The following is a 21,406-nucleotide window of genomic DNA, read 5'->3' on the forward strand; positions in this document are numbered from 1 at the left end:
ACGTGCACTTGAAATGTGACCACGGGGAGTGGCAGCCAATGTATACGGGGACTAATGAAACTGACTAATAATGGTGAAATGTTTTATTAAATTGTGATTTTTCATTAATGTTGAAAGGCTAAAAGTTAGAAGCTGAATGTAACTGTAGTAGATCTGTTCTCATGAAATTCACCCTGCCTATAGTAACATTTTTAGCTAAATGCAACAGTGTAGATTAACATGATGTACAAGGTCGCCTTAACCGGTACGGACAATGGAGCCACTGACCGAAAATGTGCAAAGGACCACAAGACGATGAAATCATACCAGACATTCCACCCGTTAAAGACGTCAATCATAAGCACCAATAAAATATGTGAGAACTGTTATGGGGTAACAAATTTGATGAGCTAATGTATTTTTAATTGGTTAAAGATAGTAGGGTGCAACCCCTTGTTCAATTAGATTTTAGGGGAATGTACCATGACTGCAAGGTCATGGTGGTGTCTTGAGTTTGATTAATGTCTTTGACTAAAGTGAAATGCATTGTTGTGATAAATATTGATGATATTATTGACGTATTGATTGACATGTTGATTAGCTATCTCGTCCTAAGGTGTCTCTCAACAGGGTCAAAAGATTCATTGGCCTAAAACGAGTCCCAATGTGTAATAATTTATCATAAAGGGACGCGTTAACACACCCCTTCAGATATACAAATCCCATGAGCAAAACCTCCTTCTCAGAGTGCAGAGTCCAGTAACTCATGGCCAACCACAAAAAGACACACCCGCTTCCTGCTGAGATTCAGATGCCTGTGCAAACTCTTGCAGATTTGAATGCCTGGAGCCCTCCATGAAGAGAGCAAGGGCATGCACCTCTGTCTACTTGGGGTGAGATTCGGTCATTAACCCCGATCAAAGCTGAAATACAAAAGAGTTTCACTCCCAGGGTCCCATCCTTTAAGTCGGTGGTAGTCTGTATATGTTCTAGAATTCTGTTACACAAACATGAATACCTTCAGTTAACAAGCATGACCTTCATTCAATAAAATGAGTGCCCTAGCATGCCGAGATAGCCTTTCCATGCATGTGTTTCTCTCAAACATAGTAAATATAATATATGTTTCACACAATAAGGTGTCACAATCATTGTGTCAGGCAATGGAATATTGGCATTAGTGAAGTCAATTAACTAAACCAGCAGGGCTAGGTGACGTGATATTACATATCCTATGGCCCAGTGATGTCAGAAAAAGTATGATCATTTGGTGTTTAACAAAAAATAACATTAAGGGAAGTGGCATCAAAGGAAGTGATATGAACATTAGGGTAAATAAAATCATGGAAGGGGGCATCACCAAACCTAATTCAATAGAAAATAGTAAATGCTTTATTAGAAAAATTAGACTATTTAAATCAGTGACCATATATTAACTGGAATGCTGACCTGATATGCCAGGGTTGCAGCCAAGATATGAAAGAGGAAGTCATTAAATGTCCAGCACAAATTTGCATGACCTGATAGAGCCATCACACACGTCCAGGCAGAGTCCCACATGCACAGTTACATTCTAACGTGACTAACATGGCCAAGGAGTGCGCCACGTAGTACCTCATGTGCCAGGCCTGGTTTTATATGCCCAGGCACCATGTTATTTTTTTATTTAGCATTTTATAGCACAATCCAGACCCAGTGGGCTCACAGCACTTTAGAAAGAACAGTATATACACAATGCCCAGGTGATACGTAGTAGAGTGTAAACAGAATTAGACCAGTTAAACTAAACAACAGGTGTCTGTGAAAGATAAACTATAAACCATAGAAAATGAAATGCCAGTAGAGAAGAAATATTGCAAAAGGAGGACATTAAGTTCCTGTTTAAAAAGGTCAAACGAAGGATTGGTCTGATGGTTGAAGAATAGAGCTCCAGATGTTCCCTGCACTCCTGAATAACAACAGATTTAGGGGTTTTGACTTATTGAAGAGGAAGGTGTCAAGTAAAAAGGAGTCAAAACTCATTAGGCAGCAACAGCTTCCAGTTATGGAAAGTTTTACAAGAAAGATAATTGGATTTTTCTGGAGTAGATTTTTGTGTATGAAACAAGTGGTCTAGAACACACTTCTGGCCTCTTGAGGTAACCTATTCAGCAAGATTCAGATTGGGGAGATCGATGCACAGCCGTCGCTGCGTGGAAACTAAACGACGCATTGCCGTGTGCAGCCGAGAAATCGACGCACACCCCTTTGTTTCCACGCTTCTCCCCCTCTGCGGCCCTTTACGGAGATTTTTCACGCGAACCAGGTACTTTATGCTTGTAAGAGACTTTGGCCCTCATTACAATATTGGCGGTAAAAGCCGCTTACCGCCGTGCAGAAGAGCGCCAACACACCGCCACGGCCGTGGAATTCCGCCACAGCTATTAAGACCCACAGTTCGGAATCCGCCAAAATTCAGACACCTACACAAGTCTGCCACACCAAAGGTCAGTGATAAACTGGCGAAAACAAAACCTCCACCGTCATGCCAACAGAAATACGCCCACACTATCACGACCCACGAATCCACGCGGCGGTCTTTCAACTGCGGTATTCCATTGGCGGTACACACCGCTACGCTCAATATACACACACATTTACAAAACACAGCCAAATTGGACAATTTGAAATACACACACCTGATACACATACACACACCACTCCCACACACTCAATACAATATAAAACACACACCCACATCACCCACAAACCCCAACTACCAAAAAGTCTGAAAGAAGGCCAGAGAGAGACAGCACCAGCAAGAACAACAGCATCCACAGGCACACAACACCATCACCCACAGAACTTCCACGCACCTCACACAACACACCACTACATATCAGCACACTTATCACCACACACTCCACCCCACACATCACCTGCCCCACCCCATGGCACGGCAAAGACACCCCAGGTTCTCAGAGGAGGAGCTCAGGGTCATGGTGGAGGAAATTGTCCGGGTAGAGCCACAGCAATTCAGATCACAGGGGCAGCACACCTCAATTGCAAGGAAGATGGAGCTATGGCGAAGAATCGTGGACAGGATAAATGCAGTGGGACAGCACCCAAGAAACCGGGAGGACATCAGGAAGAGGTGGAACGACCTACGGGGGAAGGTGCGTTCCGTGGTCTCAAGACACCACCTGGCGGTTCAGCTGACTGGCAGCGGACCCCCACCTCCTTCCCCACAACTAACAACATGGGAGGAGCAGGTCTTGGCGATTCTGCATCCTGAGGGCCTCGCAGGAGTAGGTGGAGGAATGGACTCTGGTAAGTCAAATCTTAACTATTACATCCCCCACCCTACCTGCATGCCAGCACATACCCCCACCCTCACCCCCATCACTCTAACTCCTCACAAATGTCCCTACATCACAAACCACACATCCTAACACCAAGCCCTGCATGCAACAACAAAGCATCGACACCCATCACCAAAGCATGCACACTGCACATACCCATACAACCCCCTAAACCATCATCACACAAGGTCCTACACAGGAATGCAAGCACTGGGGTACACGGTCACCCACCCATTGCACATCATGGCACACACAGATGTAATAACCATCCTTTTATACCCCTGCAGGACCCGTACCCAACGTCACCGGACAGGAGGGTTCACACATGTCCACACCGCCAACAGAAGAGGCCCACAGTGATGACAGCACCTCTGTCCAACTGGATCTAGATGATCAGCCCGGCCCATCGGGGACCTCGGGACAGTCGGTTCCTCTGACACAGTCACAGGCCACTACAGACCTTCCCCCCTCTGGAAACACCAGCACAGCACCCACCCAGCGGGCCCATACCTCCATCCCCAGGACACGTTAATCAGCAGAGTGTCCACCACTAGAGGGAACCCAGGCTAACCTACCACCCCAACAACAACAGTGACCTGGGAGCAGTGGCAGTGGGCACACGGTCCAGGGGACGGAGGCCCAGGAACACAGGGGAACTGGGAGGGCTGCTGTGCGACAGGGGGCGGGCAGGCCAAGGGAACCCACTCTCCACAAGGCCCTCTCCTCCATCATGGGAGCCTACCACCACTCCCAGGAGATGATGGCAATGGTACTGGCCAAGTTTCAGGAGACTTAGCGCCTGCAGGAGGAACAGTATATGGGATTCAGGAAGGAACTCAGAACCATCAGCTCCACCCTGTGCACCATCGTAGGGGTGCTGAAGGAACTCGTGAACACCAGGAGGGACACTGTGGCACTACAAGGGGCCCCTGACACTAGCATGGACGATGAACTGCCCACCACCTCAGCCAGTGTTAGTGGACAGGACGCCCTGCCACAGGACCACCACACCAGCACCCCACCCCCTGCAGAGGGAGAACCACCCCACAAACGGTCCCTGAGATCCAGGACAAAGACAGAGCACTATGCCAAGACCCCCGCCAAGAAATGAGACCACCCTGATTGTCATCCTACTGTCCCACATTGTCACCCTGTCCATACTTAAACTGCCCCAGCTCCACTTCCTATGCCCACATGGGCAATGCACCTGTGAGACTAATAGACTGGACTCTGCCATGGACATTCCTCCGCCATCACCCCTCACCATTTTACTACCCCCTCTAATATTGAGCACTTAAATAAACACACTTGAAGCCCAAAACAATCTGGAGTCTGTCTGTGATTTTGAAATAGTGTATTAGCAATTACGGTGACAAAATGCTCTTACAATTGTAATGTCAACATACCTATGTCACACAGCTCTAGTCCATGAGGAATCTAAGCAGATGTCACACAGTGGGACCCACATCTGTGAAATCGTAAGGGAAAGTGACAACTCAGTGCCAACACACTGGGTGAAAAGGACAGACAGTAGAGAGGTAGTAGTTTTAAAGTACATGTAGTAGGCAGGTCTGTACTCTTACCTGTGTCTCACTGGAAATATTGCTGGATCACTGAGTCCCTGTTGTTCATGTCTTCTTCCTCTGCTTCCTCTTCTTCACTGTCCACAGGCTCCACAGCTGCCACAACACCGCCATCTGGACCATCCTCCTGCAGAAAAGGCTCCTGTAGTTGCAAAGCCAAGTTGTGAGGCATACAGCAGGCCACGATGATCTGGCACACCTTCTTTGGTGAGTAGAATAGGGATCCACCTGTCAAATGGAGGCACCGGAACATGGCCTTCAGGAGGCCGAAGGTCCGCTCGATCACCCTCCTAGTTCGCCCATGGGCCTCATTGTAGCGTTCCTCTGCCCTTGTCCTGGGATTCCTCACTGGGGTCAGTAGCCATGGCAGGTTGGGGTAACCAGAGTCACCTGCAAATGGTGAGGGACAACTGTTAGACACGCACTAACCTGTAGGGATATCCCCAGACCCAGACAACCATTCCCACTGTCTTGCTCCCAGGTGCTCACCTAATAGCCACACACGGTGCCGCTGGAGTTGCCCCATCACATAAGGGATGCTGCTAATCCACAGGATGTAGGCGTCATTCACTGAGCCAGGGAACATGGCATTCACATGGGAGATGTACTGATCGGCAAAACATACCATCTGTACATTCATTGAATGATAACTCTTCCTGTTTCTGTACACCTGTTCACTCTTGTGGGGGGGGGGGCAAAGCCACATGGGTCCCATCAATGGCACCTATGATGTTGGGTATATGTCCCAGGGCATAGAAATCACCTTTCACTGTAGGCAAATCCTCCACCTGAGGGAAAACGATGTAGCTCCGCATGTGTTTCCTGCCGCAAGGGCAGACAACACTCTGGACAACACGTTGGAAAACATAGGCTGGGACATCCCTTATGCTATGGCCACTGTTGTGTGAAATGACCCACTTGCAAGGAAATGGAGCACTGACAGCACCTGCACTTGAGGGGGGATTCCTGTGGGATGCTGACATCAGGTCTGGCTCCAACTGGGTACACAGTTCCTGGATTGTGGCACGGTCAAGCCTGTATGTGATAATCACATGTCGCTCCTCCATTGTCGACAGGTCCACCAACGGTCGGTACACCGGAGGATGCCGCCATCTCCTCACATGTCCCAGCGGATGGTGCCTATGAAGGACAACAGCGAGCACAGAGTCAAACAACTCAGAGGTACATACCCGCAGTTTACACAGAACACCATTCATACACAAAAGGTGGCCTGTATGTGTGTTGAGTCTAGGCCTAGGTATGTGTGACGCAGTTGAAAATTAATCCATGTGGGCCCCTGAAATGGCGGCTGCCTGACCTCTAAAGTGGGACAATGGGATGTGAGGTAACTGCGCTGGCGTTGTACACCGTCGCGGTAGGCGGTCGAAGACCGCGGCGCAATGCTGTATTGGTTAGCATTGGACCCTATGGGTCCCAGGAGCCAATGACGATGTACGCCGGCGGTGAAGGTACGCACCGCCGCGGACGTGAACACCATTTTCTATCTGTTCAATCACTCGATACCTGATCTTGGACAGGAGAGAACCTACACTGCAAATGCTGCTGTGACCTCAGTCTGGAAGAGACAATGGCTCGAGTGTCTGGGGAAAGGGCCCCTGCCTTCACATCAGAGGAGTTGGAAAAACGCATGGATGGGGTCCTCCCCCAGTACACGCTACTCTACGGTCCTCCAGACAAACAGGTAAGTACACTGGGAGCATGCTGTATGGGCTATGCCTGTGTGGAGAGGGCTGGAAGAAAGATGGAAGGGGGAGAGTACGGCGTGCATGAAACAACGGTGAATGCATGTGCCACATGGCAAGGGTAGGGATGGGGGCCAATCACTTTGACGGTGCAGTTGGTAATAACTTACTCTTCCCCCTGTACATTTCATGTAGGTCAGCTCCCACCAGAAAAAACATATTTGGCGTGCCATCGCCAAGGACGTCCGGACCCTGGGGGTCTACCACAGACGGAGCACCCACTGCCAGAAAAGATGGGAGGACATTTGCCGCTGGAGCAAGAAGACGGCAGAGGCTCAGCTGGGGATGGCCTCCCAACGTGGGAGGGGTGCCCGTCGCACCATGACCCCCCTGATGTTCAGGATCCTGGCGGTGGCCTACCCGGAGTTGGATGGGCACTTGAGGGCATCACAGCAGACACAAGGGAGTGAGTACACTCTCATTCTGCTGACTTTGCGCGCAGTGGAGGGGTCTAGGTGGGGGAGCTGGGCTGTGGGTTTCCCTAGGCCAGGGCGAGTTCCGTAGGCAAGGTCCCTCCGTAAGGCAGGCCATGTGGCACCCCATCCCACCTCTGTACAGTGCTAAGTACACCTAGTCATGCCCCTGTGTCATCTATGTGTGCAGATGTCGTCCATAGCCTTGTAGGGCATTTCCCAGGAATTGAACAGTGGAGCCCAAGACCGTGGCGTAGTGCAGGGGGCTTCTGTGTCTGTCGTGTACGCCAATGGTAGCGGTAATGCATGCACTCAACATGTATTTGTTCTGTCGTTAACCCCCCCTTTTTGTGGTCTCCCTGTTCTTGTGTTCATTAGCATCATCAGGCAGAGGAGCAGTGGCACCGGAGCACCAGGGGGTTGCATCCCACATGGCCATGGAGGGCCACACTACGGACTCAGACTTCACCAGTGGGACGGAGGGCGAGGGGAGCTCCGCGGCGGGGACAGGAGCTGAGACCAGTGACACGGACTCGTTCTCAGATGGGAGCTCCCTTGTGGAGGCGGCAACATCTGTGCCACCCCCATCTACAGGTACAGCTGCCACCCCCCCTTCCAGTACCGCCCTCCCAGCAGCCCCTCAGCCTTTGCCCCGTGCCCTATCACCCGGGAGGGTGGGCATCACTTTCACCCCAGGCACCTCAGGCCCTGCCCCAGTCATCCCTGCTGCCCTCAGTGAGGAGGCCATTGACCTCCGCAGGACCCTCACTGTTGGGCAGTCTACCATTTTGAATGCCATCCAGGGTGTAGAAAGGCAGTTGCAACAAACAAATGCATTCCTGGAGGGCACTGATGGCAGCCATTGTCCCTGTGTCTAGCCTCCCCCTCCAACTTCCTCCACCCCGACCCAGCCCCTTGTACCTCAGCCTATCCCAAGCACACCTACAGACAAGCATGCACACACCTCAACACACAAGGGAAGCTCAGGCAAACATAAGCACCACACATCCCACAGGCACTCACACAAGCATCACACACATGCAGACACACCAACATCCACTGCCTCCACTGTGTCCCCCTCCTCCTCGTCCCCTCCTCCCTGACAGTCTCGTCTACACTCACACCGCAATGCACTACCTCTACAGCCACTACGTCCCTCTCCAGCACACCCACCAACACACCCCGCTCACGACCAATCACCACCCCCACTACCATTCACACGTCCTCTGTATCCTCTCCCAGTGTGTCTGTGACGCCCCCTCCCAAGATACACAGACACAGGCACACACCGACCCAACAGCCATCCACCTCCTGACAGCCTCCAGCACATGCTCCTTCACCCAAAGTCAGCAAACGAATACCTCCTACAACCACCACCTCTTCCTCCACTCCCAAACCCCCTCCAGCTACCCGTCCCAGTGTGTCAAAAAAACTTTTCCTGTCCAACCTTGACCTCTTTCCCACACCTCCCCCACCCCATCCGTCTCCTAGGTCCCGAACTAGCACCTCAGCCACAACATCTCCGGGACCAGTGGTGCCTGTAGGCACCGTAATCTGGAGTGCACCGGCCACCAGGGCAGCCAGTGTGGCACGGAGCCACAGCACAGACAGTCCCACACCTGTGAAGCATCAGAAGTTGGCCAGTGCCCGGCAGGAGAGGGAGAAGACTCCAGACACCAAAGCCACTCCCAGGGATCCCGGTGGGAGTGTGGACTCAGCTGTGACACCCTACAAGGTGGGGAAGGGCCACAAGAAACCAGGAAAGTCTGGGAAGAGCATCACGGTGAAGAAGACCGCCATCATCCCCACTGCCCAGGAGGCCACCTCCAGCACCAGCCCAGCTGCCCAGAACAGGACCGCCAGCACAAGCCCAGCTGCCCAGGACAGGACCGCCAGCACAAGCCCAGCTGCCCAGGACAGGACCGCCAGCACAAGCCCAGCTGCCCAGGACAGGCCCGCCACCACAAGCCCACCTGCCCAGGACAGGCCCGCCAGCACAAGCCCACCTGCCCAGGAGGCCACAGCCAGCAAAAGCCCGAATGGGCGATGAAGGGCTGCCAGCAGCTGAGACCCTGCAAGGGAGACCGCCGCCTCAAGCACCGCTGCACAGGGCACCGCCATCTCAAGCACCAGTGCACCGTCGTCTCAAGCACCGCTGAACAGGGCACTGCCATCTCAAGCACCACTGAACAGGGCACCGCTGTCTCAAGCACCGCTGAACAGGGCACCGCTGTCTCAAGCACCGCTGAACAGGGCACTGCCATCTCAAGCACCGCTGAACAGGCATCGTCTCAAGCACCGCTGAACAGGGCACTGCCGTCTCAAACACCGCTGGCCCATGAGTGGCAAAGGCACTGACACAACTGAGTCCGTCACGGGGTGAATGATGCACTCTGGGCACCATCCCCCCTCCAGAACCAGTGGAGACTGTCATCCACTACCTCTGTCCTTAGCAGGATGAAGCACTCTGGGCACAAAGCCCCCTCCAGAACCAGTGGAGACTGTCATCCACTACCTCTGTCCTTAGCAGGATGAAGCACTCTGGGCACAAAGCCCCCTCCAGAACCAGTGGAGTATCACATCCACTACCTCTGTCCTTGGCAGGATGAAGCACTCTGGGCACAAAGCCCTCTCTGGAACCTGTGGAGACTGTCATCCACTACCTCTGTCCTTAGCAGGATGAAGCACTCTGGGCACAAAGCCCCCTCCAGAACCAGTGGAGTATCACATCCACTACCTCTGTCCTTGGCAGGATGAAGCACTCTGGGCACAAGGCCCCCTCCAGAACCAGTGGATACTGTCATCCACTTGAGAGACTGTGGCTTTGCACTCCCCAGGATTGAACAGTGGGCAAACCACCCACTGTAGAGACTTGTGAGACTGTGTCTTTGCACTCCCCAGGATTGAACAGTGGCCAACCCACCCACTGTAGAGACTTGTGAGACTGTGTCTTTGCACTCCCCAGGATTGAACAGTGGGCAACCCACCCACTGGAGAGACTTGTGAGACTGTGGCTTTGCACTCCCCAGGATTGAACAGTGGGCAACCCACCCACTGAAAAGACTTGTGAGACTGTGGCTTTGCACTCCCCAGGATTGAACAGTGGGCAAACCACCCACTGGAGAGACTTGAGAGACTGTGGTTTGGCACGCCCCAAGATTGAACAGTGGGCAAACCACCCAATGTAGAGACTTGTGAGACTGTGGCTTTGCACTCCCCAGGATTGAACAGTGGGCAACCCACCCACTGTAGAGACTTGTGAGACTGTGGCTTCGCACTCCCCAGGATTGAACAGTGGGCAAACCACCCACTGTAGAGACTTGTGAGACTGTGGCTTCGCACTCCCCAGGATTGAACAGTGGGCAAACCACCCACTGTAGAGACTTGTGAGACTGTGGCTTCGCACTCCCCAGGATTGAACAGTGGGCAAACCACCCAATGGAGAGACTTGTGAGACTGTGGCTTTGCACTCCCCAGGATTGAACAGTAGGCATGTTGCCCCCTCGTGGATTTGGCGTCGTGCACTCAAGCGGCTGAGGTGCCCCCCCTTTCCCTCCCACTGAGGTGCCTGTTTAGTTGCTCTCTAATGCCCCTGCAGTGTTCTCTCCGTCATGGTCGGGGATCTTGTGTGGGCCTCGCCCATACCGTGTGGTCCCAGTGTTCCACGGACTTTATTAGAGCACTACCTGGACTACTATGCTTGGTATATATTTTGTACATGGTGTATATATATATGTTTCTGCCTACTTGCTTTTAATATATTACAATGGTTACACTCATTTTCTATTGTCTTTGCATTCTTCCGGGGGGTTTGGGGGTGTAACTGTGATGTATTGATATGCATTAGTGTGTGTGTTGTGGTGGGTGAGGGTGGGGGTGTTGCGTGTTGCATGTCCCTGTTTTTTCCCTCCCCCCTCTCCTGTGTCGTAGGTGCAGTACTCACCGTGGTATTCGCCGCCGGCGTTCGTGCTCCTGGTAGAGGAGCAGGAAGACTATTGCAGGTAGAATTTGGAGTTCCGGATCCATGGCGTACTCGTTCCTCCTGAGGTGTGTAGAGGTGAGCGTTTTTCCTTTGGAATTCCTGTTTCCGCCGTGTTTTTATCTGCGGTGAATCCGCCTCGGAAAAGGTGGCGGATTGGCCTGTCATAATAGTGTGGGCGGTATATTGTCTCCCGTCTGTTTGTTGGTGGTGACCGCCGTGCTGTTTGTTTGTACCACCGTGGCGGTCGGAGTGTTAAAGTGGCTGTCTTTGTTGGAGGTTTCCGCCACGGTTGTAATTGCTAATTTTTTACCACCGGCCTGTTGGCGGTCTTACCTCTGCTTTAACACCGACCGCCAGGGTTGTAATGACCACCTTTGTTTGCTTTTAAAAGACTTAAGACACTTTATATCACTTTTCAGTGATATTTCTACATTTACTTATTGCATCTTTGATTGTTTTGACCTGCATTTATCCAGATAAATATTATATACTTTTCTAAACACTGTGTGGGGTATTTTTGTGGTGCTATATTATGTTATTGCATGATTTATTGCACAAATACTTTACACATTGCCTTCTAAGTTAAGCCTGACTGCTCAGTGCCAAGCTACTAGAGAGTGGGCATAGGATAATTTAGATTGTGTGAATAGAGTGAGGGACCTTGCTTGGACAGGGGGTAACCTGACTGCCAACAAAAAAAAACATTTCTAACATTGGTGATAAGCGGTGAGGATAGGACTTGTATTTTTTGCAGTTGCATACAGTAGCTAAGTATTTCACTACCTACCCACAGTTGAAGGTCAACTTGATTTTTATCTCTTTTTTAAAAATGTGTTTTTCCTGTCAATTTTTTTGACCAAACTCCTCACTCAACATGTCTCAGGCTGGGTCTCAAGCAGGAGATTTTGACCTGGCCCTGTCGGAGACATATAGGCCCATATTTATACTTTTTTAGCGCCGCATTTGCGCTGCTTTTTGACGCAAAAACTGCGCAAACTTACAAAATACAATTTGTAAGTTTGCACTGTTTTTGCGTCAAAAAGCGGCGCAAATGTGGCGCTAAAAAAGTATAAATATGGGCCATACTGTCAAAGAGCTGAAAGCGTTCTGCCAGGATATGGGAGTACCCACCCAAGGTGCCTCCAGAAAGGAGGAATTTCAAGTGGCGCTGAGGGCCTAGCCAGAAGCCGATTCAGAGGAGGATGCTGGGGAGGAGGAGCCAGAAGATGGCTCCCCAGAGGATTTTTTGCCAATAGTGCATGATGCTACCACTGCAACTGTGCTCCCTGCCAAACCAGGGAGCAGTGTCTCTGACCAAAGCCTGACCACAGAGGAAAGGAGAGAGGAGAGAGAGTTTCAGTTGCAAATGGCAAGGCTTAAAATTGAGGCTCAACAGGAGGAAAGGAGAGCATAGAGAGAAGCCATGCAAGCTGAGGCTGAAAGAGCAGCCAAACAGATTGAAGCTGAGAGAGCTGAAGCTGCAGCTGAGAGAACTTTGGCTGAGAAAAAACTGTTGTTGGCTCATGAACTGAGTCTCAAGGAGCTGGACATCAAGGCAAGACAGTCTGAGTCCAGCAGTGATGGTGGCAGCATACATGCAGGACCTGTTGGAGACCAAAAGGTTTGTATACCCAAGAATGTGGTGCCAAGTTTTGTGGTGGGAGATGACATTGACAAGTGGCTGGCTGCCTATGAAGTTGCACTACGGGCCCATGGGACCTCTGAGGAGTACTTGGAGGCGGCCATGTGGTTTTATGTACCAGCAGTGGGGAGGGACACACTTCTTACACTTGCTCCACAGAATAGAAATGGCTACCCACACATGAAAACAGCTTTACTGGCCAAGTTTGGGCTGACCCCTGAGAAATACTGTCAGAGGTTTAGGGACAGCGCAAAAACCTTCAGCACAAACTTCGGTGGATTGTTATGATTTCTCCAATAAAGCACTGGATGGATGGGTGCGGGGCAGCAAAGTAGATGATTACAAAGGGTTATATGACTTGATTCTGAGAGAGCATATGCTCAGTATTTCTTTTACAGAGTTGACCCAGCACTTAGTAGATAGCAAGCTGACTGATCCCAGGAAGGTTGCTGAGGAGGCGGACCTCTGGGTTAGCACTAGAGTGTCCAAGAAGGCATCTGGGGGGGACACCTATAAAGGTGGTCAGGGTTCCCAACAGAAGAAGGAGGGGGGAGAAAAACTTAAAGATAAGGAGTTTTCAAAAGGCCCCCAAAAGAATTCCCAAGGGGGGGTGGTAACCATTCCTCTTCTAGATTTGGGAAGAAGCCAGGGTACTTTGATAGAACATTAGGGAAAAGCATCCCCAAATGCTTAGAGTGCTACCAGCATGGACACTCTAAGGGCGACTCCCAGTGTTCCAAGAGAGCACAGTCCACTACTGGACAGACACCTGGGTTGGCTAGTGTAGCGCTCGGGGGGAGACATCCCCAGTTAGCTTTGGAGGGCAGACAGAGGTTTCCCTAGTGTCCCTGGGAGAAAGAGAGATGGTGCCTAAAGCCTACATGCCAGAAAATACTTCAAAGTATAGGCAGTGGGTCACCATTGATGGGCAAAGGGTGGAGGCTCTGCGTGACACAGGAGCGAGTATGATTATTGTCAAGAGTCAGCTGGTGTCATCAGAACAGATATTCCCTAATACATTCCGCCAGGTCATAGTCACTGACAATCGTGAGAGTCACCTACTGGTGGCTCTGGTTCCCTTTGAGTAGGGGGGGTCTCTGGTACTCTGAAAGTAGCTGTGAGTCCTGCCATGCCGGGAGATTGTCTGTTAGGCAATGATCTTGAGCATACTGCCTGGAAGTAGGTTAAGCTCAGATCCCACCTGGAGATGTTAGGTTTGCCTGAGTGGGTCTGCATGACCACACGGTCCATTGCTGCCTGGGAAGGGAGTCAAGGGTGTCTGGAGCCTAGAAAAATGGCCCAGACAGCTGCAAAGAGGAAGGGCAAGAGGCGCGGGAAACCCGCCTCAGATGTTCCTAAGGTGGTGGACGGGGCCCCTGAGGAGGAGGAGGCCCCTGAGCCAACTAGGGAGGACATAGCTGACCTGGGTAACCTGACGAACTTGCTGGCTGGCAAGTAGAGGGTGGGCCAACCAGGGCAGAATTCTGAAGGCGTAGAAGGAATGCCCCACCCTTGAGGGTCTGAGGCAACAGGCCACAGCCCAATCAGCAGGTGACGCCTCTGGTACTCACCATATTCACTGGGAGAATTGTATTGTATCGTATTGTAGTAGTATTTATATAGCGCTTACTACCCCTGACGAGGCGTTGAAGCGCTTTTCGGCGAGTAGCACGCTACTCTGGAACTCAACAAGAATTAGTGATGGATTAGTATCGGGAAATATGAGTACAGTTTTAGTATTATTAGGAGTTAATTAGAGCCGCAGGTATGAGACTTTGTTAGTTAGATTGACTGGATTATTGGAGGGGTGGAGGAGGAAAAAAATCCAGAAGTTTTAATTGGGAGTATATCCATCATTTACTCTTCCCAAAGGCTTGGGATGGGTAAAGGGGCATGGAGGAGGGAAGGGTTAGTGAGATCATAGTAGCAGGGTGAGATAAATGAGGGAGAATTTAGTAGGGTTGTTTGGGAGCTCATGGTAGTAGAGTGAGGTTTGGTGAGTTAGGTGTGGAAGCGGAGGGAAGAGGTTAGACAGAGTTATTTAGGAGATGAAAGTAGTAGAATGGATTTGGGATGAGTCAGAGATGGAATGGAGGATAGATTGATAGAGACATGACATATGATGATGGGTAGATAAGTGTGATAAGATGAGAGCAGGGATTCATAGATAACTACTATAACAACCCACTCAGGAGCCATGCAATGACCCATGAACATGCCAAGCACAGAACAACATACACACACACATATATATATATATATCTATATATATATATATATATATATATACACACATACAAACACACATGAATACACACACACATGACCACATATATGTACATATACAATATATATTTAGAACCATGGGTAAATATACTTATTCAGACAGGTTTAAAGAGTGTGTGTGCATTTTATTGTTATGATATAGTAGCGATACATATTTTCTTTTTTTTGTGTTGTAATTTTTTATTAGTATTTCCTATCATTGAAGAGGTACATAGAGAAAATAGAATCCCACCTTTTAGGGAGTATACAATCTTTACAGTTTATAATCACTGTTTACAGACATGCCAATTGAAAAAGCAATTGAAACCAGAGTTAATATTTACATTTGAGAGCCAGTATTGCTAGCATAATGGTCTTGTGTCAACAAACAGTCAAGGTGTAGAGATCGGGAGAGTGTTCGAATCTCGTCAACGTATGATATAACTATAGTCATCCGATGCATCCATACCGTGGTACTGCTATAGAACAGTACCCGTATGCTAGTGGTAGTATTCAGCAATTGTTTAATAACCTCTCATTAGCATAGTCTGTCTCTCTCATGGGGTTGGGTCATTGTATGGTTATTTTTGTCTGTCCCTAGTAATAGCCCTTCTCTAATGAGTTCAGGGGGCCAAAAGGAGGATAGTTGCACAGAGGAAATTATAGAGACTCGATGAGTAATGATGTGGGGGGAATAGATTCGGGCGGTCTCCGTGAGGGGGATGCTAATCGAAAATAGATGGATTGTTCTATCCTAATATGTGGACGAATGGTTCGCGGTACAGGTTAGTTTGATGAAAAAATTATCTAGTGCTAAGGATGAGGGTATTCCTGCGAGCAGGGATGATTCAGTTTAGTAGAATATTGTTGGGGAGAAAGATTATGGCAATAATCGTGAGAAGGAAGGAATGATGATAACAATAGGATAATAACCCCAATTATAATAATAGCAATAATAATAATAAGGATAATAACAATGATGATAGTGGTGATGATAATGAGAGCGATGGTGACCGGGGAGGAGGGTGAGATCATAGAAAAAGAGGGGTAGGGGAGGTAATGGTGACGCAAATAGAGTCAGGGTTACAGGGCAGGCGGAATGATGATGCTAGGAGATAGGGGGGGTGATGATAGTAGGTTATTGGAGATGTTGATGTAGAAGTGGGGGTGCGGGGGGCGTTGGGGTTGAAAACATAAATCACCTATACAGAATTGGGATACGGGGAATAATCGAAGAGGACGTCATTGTTGAGGCGTCATTGTTGTGGCAACTCTATCAAGGGGATAAAAAGGGGGTATATGATATAGCTGAGGGCAATATTATGTGGATTAATGGGGAGGTGATGATCTTTGTTTGCGTAGATTAGGTGGCTGTGGGTCTTCGTAGGATAAACTTAGTTTACCAGGTTGGGTAGGAAGGGTGACCATGTTTGTAAAAATATGTCAGTTTTGTCCTGCAGATCGTATATGAGGTGCTCATGGGAGGCCGCCTGATACACTGCGGCAATCCACTCTTCTTGGGAGGGAGGAGCTGTTGCCCGCCAATGTCTGAGGATACATAATTTTGCCGTGGCTAGTGCAGTATGCAATAATCGGCTTTGGGGTCAGGAGAGATGATGCAGCTCCTCTGTATCATGTAAGAGTATAAAGGATGGTGTAAGGGTTGGTGGTAAGGGTAAGACCTCCCTAAGAGTGCATCCTATCGCCCGCTAGAAGGGTTGTATGGTGGTGCAATCATGTAGGATGTGAGTGAGGTCACAATGTGTGAGGGCATCTCCAGCAGGACGCATGGGGCAGGAGTCGTGCTGCTATATGTAGGGGGAGCATACCTAGTACATAAAGGAACCTTGGAAGGGTTACCATTCGTACTGCTTGCACCCTGCCCCACATGGAAAACCCTAGTTGTTTCCATTCCTCGAAATCTCTTTGCATATTATTAATTAAGGGATCTGTCACTATTTTTTCTAGGCCTCTATTTATATCTATGCCCAGGTAACGAAGGCGCAAGTGTTTCCATTTGACCGGTAAGCCTTGTAGTGAGGAGCTAACTGTTATGGGGGATAGGGGTAGAGCCTCACTTTTATCCCAGTTTATCCGGTAGCCCGAGAAATGTTCAAATTCCGTTAATATCTGCTTGAGGGCTGGTAGAGAGTTGGGTAGGTCAGTGAGGGTTAGCAGAATATCATCTGCATAGAGGTAGATGGTGAAACATCCGCCTTGGATTGGAATTCCTGAAATTAGGTTAGAGCTCTGAATTACCGCCGCTAGGGGTTCTACAGCTAATAAGAATAGCAAGGGGGATAGCGGGCAGCCCTGTCGGGTTCCCCTGTATATCAGAAAGGTGTCAGACAGGAACCCTCCACAGTTTACCTGGACTGTCAGGGAGTCGTAGAGTAATCGTATTCTATTGATGAAGTTAGTCCTCGATACATATTTTCAAAAGACCTATACATAACCAGAAATAGACACATAATCAGAAAAAATATTTATCAACATAGGCATATGCAGTCCATAGTTGTTTGAATATGGTGGTTATGAGTAGTTTTCTGAAGACAAGAAAGTTATCTGTGACTCTTATAGTTGGGGGTAATGAATTCCATAGTTTGGCTAATTGAACGGAGAAGGATGTACCACCTATAGTCTTTTTCTTGTATGGTGGTGTTCTAAGGCGGGGTGCCAATCTTGAGCGGAGGTTTTGTTGTTGGATGTATTTGGTTATTTTGTTTCTGATAAAAAGCGGTACTGTTCCATGTATAGTTTTGTGGGTGATACAAAGCAGCTTGAAAGTGCATCTTCTGGCAACGGGTAACCAGTGTACTGCTCTCAAGGCAGGGGAGATGTGGACTTGTGGCTTTACAGGTAATAGTAGCCTGGCTGCAGAGTTCTGAATACGTTGTCGTTTTTCATAATTGATAGAGACGATCCATGGTAGAGGCCATTGGCATAATCCAGTTTGGATAGTGCAAACGAGATAGTAGCTTGCACCTTGTGTGGAAATCCAAGGTGGGGGAAGATGCGTCGTAGAGTCTTCAAGGTGATGAAGCTTGTTCGTGCTAATTTGTCCACTTGGGCATTCATAGTTAACTTGGAATCCATGGTGATTCCAAGGTTTTTAACTTCCGTGGATAATTGAGGAGGTGGTCCGAGATAGTCAGGCCAGACGCACAGAGGGTCATAACTTTTCCAGTCACCACATATGAGTATTTCTGTTTTGGAGGTATTTAGTTTGAGATGGCTCCAGGTCATCCACTGATCAACGGCTCTGAGGCAACTGAAGATTTCTGAGTTTTCTATGTTTTTGGGACATTCTAATTTAAGTAGTATTTGTGTGTTATCTGCATAGTTCTAGCATGTGAGATGGAAATCATTGATCAGTTCTGGTAATGATATCATGTAGATGTTGAAAAGCAAAGGTGAGATTATTGATCCTTGGGGGACCCCTACTTTTGTGAGGTAGGGTTTGGACGAGAAGGAGAGCGAGTAGATGATATTAGATAGTTTTTGAAGATAAGAAGTAATCCAGTTGAGAGCAGTCCCTTGTATGCCGGCTTTGTGGAGTCTTTGTATTAGGATGTCATGGTCAACCGTATCAAAGGCAGCCGAGAGGTCCAAGAGAAGTAGTGCAGCAACTCCATTGCGGTCGACTGTGTTTTTAAGATCATCCCAGATTGCTCTGAGTGCCGATTCCGTGCCTCTTCCTGGGCGGAATCCAGTTTGGTAGTTTGAAAGTATAGAATTGTCTTCAATGAATTGTGACATCTGGGCGAATGCTGCTCTTTCTATCAATTTTCCCAGGAAAGGTCCATTTGTGATTGGTCTGTAGTGGTTGGGGTCTTGCAGGTCTAGGTTTGTTTTCTATAATAACTGTTGTATGTATGCCTTTTCCGGGTCTATAGGAAAAGTTCCTGTAGTTAGAGAGTTGTTCATGATTCTTCTTACAGGTGTGGCAGCAGAAGTAGATAGAAGAATGTTCTTGAATATTTGTGGTGGGCAAGGGTCAGAAGGGCAACCGGAAGGTCTGCTTGCTTTGACCAAATCCATAAATTCACCATGGGATATTTGTTGGAAGGACTGTAGAGGGTGGGTTGGTTTATTCTTAGAGGGTATTTTAGGAAAGGGGTTGGTGCTGATGGTTTTCTTCTGTTTTAAATAGGAGTCCAATTTGTCTGCCTTGGTTGTGTATTGAGTTGCCAATTTGTTTGTGAAATCTTGAGCAGTGGGATGACTTCCTTCCATGCATGTAGGTTTTCGAAATTCATTGAAAATTTTATAAAATTCCTGGGTTGTAGATTGAGCATTTTGAATTCTGTCTGAGTAGTACCTTTTTATAGCCTTTTTGATTGATGATTTGTATATTCTGTTAAGTTTGTGTAGCTGTAGTTTGTCTTGACTGTTGTTTGTTTTGAGCCAGGTCCGCTGCAACTTTCTGATTTGTTGCTTTATCTTTTGAAGTTCTGTGTTTCTCCAAGGTGTTTAGTTTTTCTGAATGGTATTGGGATATCAAAAGCTTCCTGTAGCCACTCATAAAGATTTGGCACAGACTTAATTGTATCTAGATCTGTGTTGGCTCTTAGTTGCGTTTCTAAGTCATCCAAATTGAGTTTGCTCCATGGTTGATAGGTGCATGTATGTAAGTAGTTGTGGGGTGTGTTTATTTGTGGAGTTTTATGTCGGAAAGTGATCAAATGATTCGTGTGATGCTATGAACGATAACTAGTTCAGGCTTAGCAAAAATGACATCTAGGATGTGTCCAGCGATGTGTGTGGGATTGTGTACAATCTGATGTAGGTTCAATGCGACTAGGCCAGTGGTGATCGCTTTTGGATGGGGCATATTGGGTTTGTCAAACCAAATGTTTAGATCCCCAAGAATGCATAGGTTGGAGTATAGTGTAATAAGGTTTGAGACTGTATCTAGAAAAGCATCTGGGAATGTTGAGTTGTTAGGTGGAGGTCTGTAAAGGAGGAGAAAGGTACAGGAGGAAGTTGGAGTAGGGTGGCATCTGGTGAGGAAGGCTTCACAACATTGTATGGAGATGTTGTCTGTTTTACTGAGGTTCATTGCCTGTTTGAATATAATAGCTAGTCCACTTCCTCTCTTGCCTATACGGTTTTGTGTGATGGTTTGATAGCCCGGAGGAACGGCTTCGTGCAACACTGGGGCCATGTCATCTCCCAACCAGGATTCCATTATGAATAGTAAGTCAGGGTGTGTGTCTGTGAGAAGGTTGTAGATGTGGTGTTTGTTTTTTGAGAGTGATCGAGCATTTATGAGCTGGCAGTTAAGAAAAGGTGTGTTAGTGGGAGTGTTGTTTTGTTTAGGAGAAGGGTAAGTAGTATAATATGAGCTTGAAGCAGGAGTGTTGCTAGTTGCGATAACTGTTTGAGGCTCACAATAGTCTTGCTTTTCAATAAAGTGTTCCTCTTCCAGCAGAATTATCTCCTTTACAGTGAGTCTAAGGTTCCGGGCCCTGGGGTAGCACGTGTGCTGGTGGTCCCCCAGTGTTCCTGAGCCTTCCTACTGGATCTGGCTCGTGACATTCCCCTGGCAGGACATGTGGGCCAAGACAAGACCTTTGGCAGGCTTGTCACCCACTTCCATGGGCCCAGAATGAGGTTAGCCTCGGATAATTTCTACAGAGCTTGCCCCTCCTGCCAGGCTAGTGGGAAGATAGGGAAAAAGCTTAAAGCTCCCCTGCTCCCACTCCCTGTCATTGGCACCCCCTTTGAAAGGGTGGGCATCAACATTGTTGGTCCCTTGGACCCCAAAACTGCATTGGGCAACAGGTTTATCCTGATTTTGGTGGACCATGCCACCCGCTATCCAGAGGAAATCCCTATGAGAACAGTGACTGCACAGGTGTTGACCAGAGCCCTGATGGGAATATTTACCCATGTGGGATTCCCTAAGGAAGTTGACCCTGACAGGGGATCAAACTTCATGTCTGCATATACGAAGCCCATATGGGATAAGTGTGGGGTGACCTACCGGTTTACCACCCCTTATCATCCTCAATCCAATGGGCTTGTTGGGAGATTCAACAAGACCCTGAAAGGCATGATTAGTGGCCTGACTGAAGCCATAAGGCATAAGTGGGACGTCCTCTTACCATGCCTGTTGTTTGCTTACAGGGAGGTGCCCCAGAAAGGGGTGCGGTTCAGCCCCTTTGAGCTTCTTTATGGTCACCCCGTCAGGAGACCACTGAGCATAGTTAAAACGGGCTGGGAGAAAGCTCCCAAGACACCTCCCCAGGATGTGGTCAGCTACGTGCTGGCCCTCCGCAACCAAACCCAACGCTTCTGGAAGCAGGCCAAGAGTAACCTCGAGGCCAGTCAAGATGTGATGAAGGAGTGTTATGACCGGAAGACCACTCTGTTTAAGTTCTCACCTGGAGACAAGGTTTGGGTGATGGAGCCAGTAGAGCCTAGGGCTCTCCA

This window comes from Pleurodeles waltl, chromosome 3_1 (genome assembly GCF_031143425.1).
Source record: "Pleurodeles waltl isolate 20211129_DDA chromosome 3_1, aPleWal1.hap1.20221129, whole genome shotgun sequence".
In the NCBI taxonomy this organism is placed as follows: Eukaryota; Metazoa; Chordata; class Amphibia; order Caudata; family Salamandridae; genus Pleurodeles; species Pleurodeles waltl.